This window comes from Bison bison, unplaced genomic scaffold (assembly GCF_000754665.1).
Source record: "Bison bison bison isolate TAMUID 2011002044 unplaced genomic scaffold, Bison_UMD1.0 scf7180017864535, whole genome shotgun sequence".
NCBI lineage: Eukaryota > Metazoa > Chordata > Mammalia > Artiodactyla > Bovidae > Bison > Bison bison.
The window spans coordinates 12,301,255-12,308,623 of NW_011495084.1; positions in this window are offsets into that span (position 1 = coordinate 12,301,255).

Sequence of the window (7,369 nt, forward strand, 5' to 3'; positions counted from 1 at the left end):
ATAGACAGTACTTCCTCAACTCTTTCCAATGAAGCAAAGCTCTGACTACTGTAAGTTGTTTCATTTATATATTTATTTATTTTTCTTATCATGTCTATATTTATGGCCTTTAATTTAAAATTTTTATAAATTGAACATAATTCTTAATCCTTAATAGAATTCAGAATATGTCACTTTTTTTTTTTTTTTTTTGCGTAACACACTAGTCCAGATTTTAGTGGCAAAACAACCAGCAACCCCATTTTATCAGATATTGCTATCTAGATTAGACCTGGCTGGGTGATTTGATGCCTCATGATATTGACTGAAGATATGTATGCAGTGAATGTGTGGTCTGGTCTGCAGGGTGCATGACGCTTTTACTGAAATGCCTGACATCTTGCTGGAGACAAGCAGAAAGCTGGATCAGTTGGGTCCTTCTGTCTTTCCATGTGGTCTCAGAATCTCTCCATCTGCATTCTCCAATCAGGGAGTCAGACATCTTCTGGGGAAGTTAAAGGCTCCAAGAGGGAATGTTTCAAGGGACCTATGTAGAAGGCTGAAAGTCTTGTCTACTTGCAACACTTCTGACAACAGTAATTAAATGATTGCTGATTAATTATTTAATATTTGTCCTCCTGCTGTATTGGAAAGTCCATAGAACAAGGATCATGTTTGATTTGATTCTGCTGTGTCCTAAGTGCTTATTACCATATGTGGCATACAGAAATAATACATTTCTGATGAATGCATGAATAAATGAATTCAATGTAAATGTTTTAACAATTGGGGTTTCCCTTGTAGCTCAATTGGTAAAGACTCCAACTGCAATGCAGGAGACCCCAGTTCAATTCCTGGATCAGGAAGATCCCCTGGAGAAGGGATTGATTACCCACTCCAGTATTCATGGGCTTCCCTGGTGGCTCAGATAGTAAAGAATCTGTCTGCAGTGTGGGATACCTGAGTTCAATTCCTGTGTTGGGAAGATCCCCTAAGGAGGGCATGGCAACCCACTCCTGGAGAATCCCCATGGACAAAGGAACCTCCCAGGGTTCTTACTAAGATATGTGACATATACAATAATATATCCCTGATGAATGAATGAATTCAGTGTAAATATTTTAACAATAGTAGTGAAAAGTATTCAACTACTTGTTGATTATTCTTTGAGCAGTCACTTTGAGACAGAATGAAACAATTATTTTTTGTTGTTCATTCATATTTCAAGTAGTAACCTTTATTAAGGCTCTACTATATGCCAGGGGCCTTCTCAAAGGACCATCTCACTTATTTCTAACAATAACCCTTGTAGGTAGGTACTATTACCTTTATTTTATAAACAAGGAAATTGACTCAGGAAGCTTAAAGTGGATTATTTAAAGATAGATCAGTTCAGTTCAGTTTCTCGGTCAGTCGTGTCCGACTCTTTGTGACCTCATGAATTGCAGCACGCCAGGCCTCCCTGTCCATCACCAACTCCCAGAGTTCACTCAAACTCACATCCATCGAGTCAGTGATGCCATCCGGCCATCTCATCCTCTGTCATCCCCTTCTCTTCCTGCCCCCAATCCCTCCCAGCATCAGAGTCTTTTCCAATGAGTCAACTCTTCGCATGAGGTGGCCAAAGTACTGGAGTTTCAGCTTTAGCATCATTCCTTCCAAAGAACACCCAGGGCTGATCTCCTTCAGGATGGGCTGGTTGGATCTCCTTGCAGTCCAAGGGACTCTCAAGAGTCTTCTCCAACACCACAGTTCAAAAGCATCGATTCTTCAGCACTCAGCCTTCTTCACAGTCCAACTCTCACATCCATACATGACCACTTTAAAAACCATAGCCTTGACTAGACAGACCTTTGTAGGCAATGTAATGTCTCTGCTTTTCAATATGCTGTGTAGGTTGGTCATAACTTCTTCCAAGAAGTAAGCGTCTTAATTTCATGGCTGCAATCACCATCTGCAGTGATTTTGGAGCCCAAAAAATAAAGTCTGACACTGTTTCCACTGTTTCCCCATCTATTTCCCATGAAGTGATGGGACCAGATGCCATGATCTTCATTTTCTGAATGTTGAGCTTTAAGCCAACTTTTTCACTCTCCACTTTCACTTTCATCAAGAGGCTTTTTAGTTCCTCTTCACTTTCTGCCATAAGGGTGGTGTCATCTGCATATCTGAGGTTATTGATATTTCTCCCGGCAATCTTGATTCCAGCTTGTGCTTCTTCCAGTCCAGGGTTTCTCATGATGTACTCTGCATAGAAGTTAAATAAGCAGAGTGACAATATACAGCCTTGACGAACTCCTTTTCCTATTTGGAACCACTCTGTTGTTCCATGTCCAGTTCTACATGTTGCTTCTTGACCTGCATATAAGTTTCTCAAGAGGCAGATCAGATGTTCTGGTATTCCCATTTTTTTCAGAATTTTTCAGTTTATTGTGATCCACACAGTCAAAGGCTTTGGCATAGTCAATAAAGCAGAAATAGATGTTTTTCTGGAACTCTCTTGCTTTTTCCATGATCCAGCAGATGTTGGCAATTTGGTCTCTGGTTCCTCTGCCTTTTCTAAAACAAGCTTGAACATCTGGAAGTTCACGGTTCACGTATTGCTGAAGCCTGGCTTGGAGAATTTTGAGCATTACTTTACTAGCGTGTGAGATGAGTGCAATTGTGCAGTAGTTTGAGCATTCTTTGACATTGCCTTTCTTTGGGATTGGAATGAAAACGGGCCTTTTCCAGTCCTGTGGCCACTGCTGAGTTTTCCAAATTTGCTGGCATATTGAGTGCAGCACTTTCACAGCATCATCTTTCAGGATTTGATAAAGATAGATAGAGCTATTCAAAATAACAGATCCTGGACTTCTCTCTGGATGTAAGATAATGCTGCTGCTGCTGCTAAGTTGCTTCAGTCATATCCGACTCTGTTCGACCTCATAGATGGCAGCCCACCAGGATCCCCTGTCCTGGGATTCTCCAGCCAAGAACACTGGAGTGAGGGTGCATTAAAGGTGAGTATTAACATTTTACGGGCAAAACTAAGTGCAAATTCTAGAAGCTTTACTTTCTACATCCCCAAAAGGTCTCCGCATCAATAACCCAAACACCACTGATTCTAGAATATTTTGAGTGCCTTTAGTTATTGAAAATGTAGTGCATGCATGCTCAGTCACTTCAGTCATGTCCAACTCTTTGTGGCCTGTGGACTGTAGCCACCAGGCTCCTCTATGTATTCTCCAGGCAAGAATACTGGGGTGGGATAGTTAGAAGAGGTCTGAAGAGTCCCAGGGAACCCGGAGTTATCCATCTGGTGAACACTTCCCAAGATAGCTTTCAGTACAAGACCCTTGTCTAGAGAAAAGACATGAGGAGCCCAACAGCCCAGATGGCTTCTTCTTGCCCCTGAGTTGGTAAAAAATTATCTGCAGGCACTGGCTTAGCTCTTCTGGGTTTGCTGGCTAAGCCACCCACAGTGCTGAGCAGTCACTGATGCTAATTTGGCTCCTGTCTGCCTGGTCCCTTGCTCTGACCTTGTCCAACATTCTGTCTCACCCCTGTTGCCCGCTCCAGTCCCCAGCTCTCTAGCCCTGGCCACCATCTTCCAGGAGTAAGAACTGAGGTACTTACAGCTTCTATCTCATGTGCATCCAGTTATAATTTATTTATCCAGTAAAATTTATTCTCTTTTTTTTTCCTCAGGCCATTTCTTTTGAGTCTCAAAAGCCTATTTTAGACACGAAAGAGTATTGACTGTTTCTTTATCTTTTCAGTTCTACTATAATAATTCTACCAGTATTCTAGGTAATGTGGATATTTCTGACTGAATAAGGGAATGGTTTTATATAAGAAAATGAATTAAAGCTAAGCATCACTATTTCAAGATACTATCTGGAAATTTGTACACAACCCCTTCTATAATCTGAAAAGTATTGCTCTGAATGTTATTTTATAAAACCTGACTGCCATCTACTTAGTAATATTTTATTGGATTGCCTTAAGTTGTTTCATTTTAATTTAATAAAACTATGTTTTCTGTTCATCACAGAATTACAGGCTACTTTTTTCTGTACTAAATATTAAAGTTTTCTTAGTAATATAAATGCTAATAAAAAGCAGTTCAGTTGACTATAATCTAAAAGAAAATGTGTCAATTTCCTTCTCTTTTTTTGCTACACTGTTATTCTGTTTTCATCCAGGAAAAAATCATGTCTACAGACATTAGGTAGGGCATAGCAAAGAAGGGGAGAAGGCAAGGGCAACCCACTCCAGTACTCTTGCCTGGAAAATCCCATGGACTGAGGAGCCTGGTAGGCTACAGTCCACGGGGTCGCTAAAAGTCGGCACGGCTGAGCGACTTCACTTTCACTTTTAATTTCGTGCGTTGGAGAAGGAAATGGCAACCCACTCCAGTATTCTTGCCTGGAGAGTCCCAGGGATGGGGGAACCTGGTGGGCTGCCGTCTCTGGGTCGCACAGAGTTGGACATGACTGAAGCGACTTAGCAGCAGCAGCAGCAGCAGCAAAGAAGGTGTCCAAGCTGATAATGGAAGGAGTGTGGTGGGGACAGTCATACTACTCTTGAATGGGGTGTCAGAGCCCAGGTGACTTGAGGATGCTTCCATGTAGGAGGGCTGGTTGACGTGGAGTGTGAGAGTCTGTGCACAGCGAGAAGGTATCCATGTGGAGTGGAGAATTGTGGTCCAAACAGCTGGTAACTGTGTCCACATGGGATTGTGGGTCAGTGCAAGATGACAGAGCCCAAGCTGAGAGAGGAAGTCATCCATGTGAGAGAGGAAGTGCAAGTGGAAATGAAAATTCCACATAGATCGATCAAATAAATAAATATATTAAGAATGATGACAGTCATGTTACTTATGGTCAGAGAAGTAAGTTACAAATGTAGATATGGAGTAAACTAGGAAACACCCTGTGATTGGAATTAGAATTCATGGTATTGTCTAATCATCTCAGGCTGCCATAATAAAACCACTGTGGCTGGTGGCATAAACAATAAAAATGGTTATGTTGCAGTTCTTCAGGCTTAAAGTTCAAGATAGAGCATAGGCAGGTTTGAAGAATTCTGCGGTCTCTCTCCCCAGCTTGCGGATGGCTGTTTCTCACTGTGTCCTTACAGCATAGTCATTCCTCAGTCTAAGCACTGTCTGTGTCCCAATCTCCTCTTACAAGGACACCACTCAGGTTGAATTAGGTCTCATCTATATGACTTCATTTTTCTTCATTACCTCTTAAAGTCTGAACTCCAAGTACAGTCCTATTCTGAGGTACTAGGGATTCGGATTTCAACATACGAAACTAAGGAAGACACACCCCGTCAGCACACAACAGGTATCTGCTATCAAGAACTTAAATCGTCTCTGTTTGCAGACAACATAATCTTATATACAGAAAAATCCAAACGACTCTATCAAAAACTGGTTTCAGCTAACAAACAAATTCAATAAAGTTGCAGGATACATAATGAACATGCAGAAATCAGTTGTTCCTTTACCCTGAGTATCAGAAGGGGAAATTAAGAAAACAATCCAATTTACAATAGCATAAAAATAATAAAATTCCTAGGAATAAGTTAGACCAAGGAGATGGAAGATCTGTACCCTGAAAACTGTAAGACAGTGATGAAAGATATCACAAAAGAAATAAATAAATGGAATGGCATTCCATATTCATCGATTGGAAGAGCCAATATTGTTAAAATGTGCATACAACCCACAGCACGACAGTGCAATTCCTATCAAAATTCCAATGGCATTTTTTACAGAAATAGAAAAATATGGAAACATAAAAGACCTTGAGTGGCCAAAGCAATCTTGAGAAAGAATCATAAAGCTGGTGGCATCAAACTTCTTGATTTTAAACTATATCAAAAAGATATATAATCAAAACAATACTATACTGCCATAAAAATTGACTAATAAACCAATGGAACGGAATAGGCAACCCAAAAACAACCCCCTCATATATGTTCAATTAATCTCTGGCAATGGTGCCAAGAATACACACTGGAGAAAGGATATTTTCAATAAATGATGTTGGGGAAACTGGATATCCATATGCCAAAGAAAGAAGTTGGCCCCTTATCTTTCACCCCAAAATCAACTGAGTTAAAGATATAAGTCTTAGACCTGAAACTGTAAAACTCCTAGAAGAACATATACAGAATAAGTTTTTTGACATTGGTATTGGCAAAGATTTTTTGGGCCAAAAACCACAAAAAATACACAGGTGATGGAAGAAATGATCAACAAGTGGAACTATATAAAAGCTTCTGCAGAGCAAAATAAACAATCAACAAAATGAGAGAAAATCTAGAAAATGGGAGAAATATTTAGAAATATTTCTCTAGAAATAAAATATTTCTCTAGAAAAATCTAGAGAATGGGAGAAAATATTTGCAAAACATGTATCTGATAATTAATTTCCAACGTATATAAGAACCGAAATAAGTCAATAGCAAAAAAGTTAATGACCCAATTTAAAAATGGGAAAAGAAGTAAATAAACATCTCTCAAAAGAAGACATACAGAGATGGTCAAAAGTTATATGAAAAGGTCATCACTAATGATCAAGGAAATACAAATAGAAACCACAATGAGATATCTATCTCACACCTGTTAGAATGGCTATTATTAAAAAGACAAAAGATTAACAAGTGTTGGCGAAGATGTGGAGAAAATGGATGCACTGTTGGAAGGGATATCAATTAGTATAGCCATTAGGGAAAACAGGAAGAAGCGTCCTAAAACTTTAAAATATAACTATCATATGACTCAGCAATGCCATTTCTGAGTATATATACAAAGGAAATGATATCTATCTCAAAGAGATCTCTGCACCCCTGTGTTCACTATATCATTTTTCACAATAGTCAATATATGGAAGCAAGCTCAGGGTCCATCAGTGGATCAACAGATAAAAAAGGATGATATATCCTTATATGTATAGGCATACAATGGAATTTTACAGCCTTAAAAAAAGAAGGAAATTCTGGCATCTGTGACATTAGAGGACATAGTACTGAGTGAATAAGCCAGACACAGAAAGACAAATATTGCATAATATTGCTTATACATGAAATCTAAAAAAGTTGAACTTAGGTAAGAAGCTGAAGAGTAGTTGCTAGGGGCTGGAGAGCGGGAGAAATGGGGAGATGTTGTCAAAAGGCATAAACTCTCAGGTATAAGATGAATAAGTCTAGAGATCAAATGTACATATGTACAGATGTGTAATTATAGTAAAATGCATTGTATACTTGAAATTCGGAGAAGGCAATGGCACCCCACTCCAGTACTCTTGCCTGGAAAATCCCATGGATGGAGGAGCCTGGTGGGCTGCAGTCCATGGGGTCGCGAAGAGTCGGACACGACTAAGCAACTTTACTT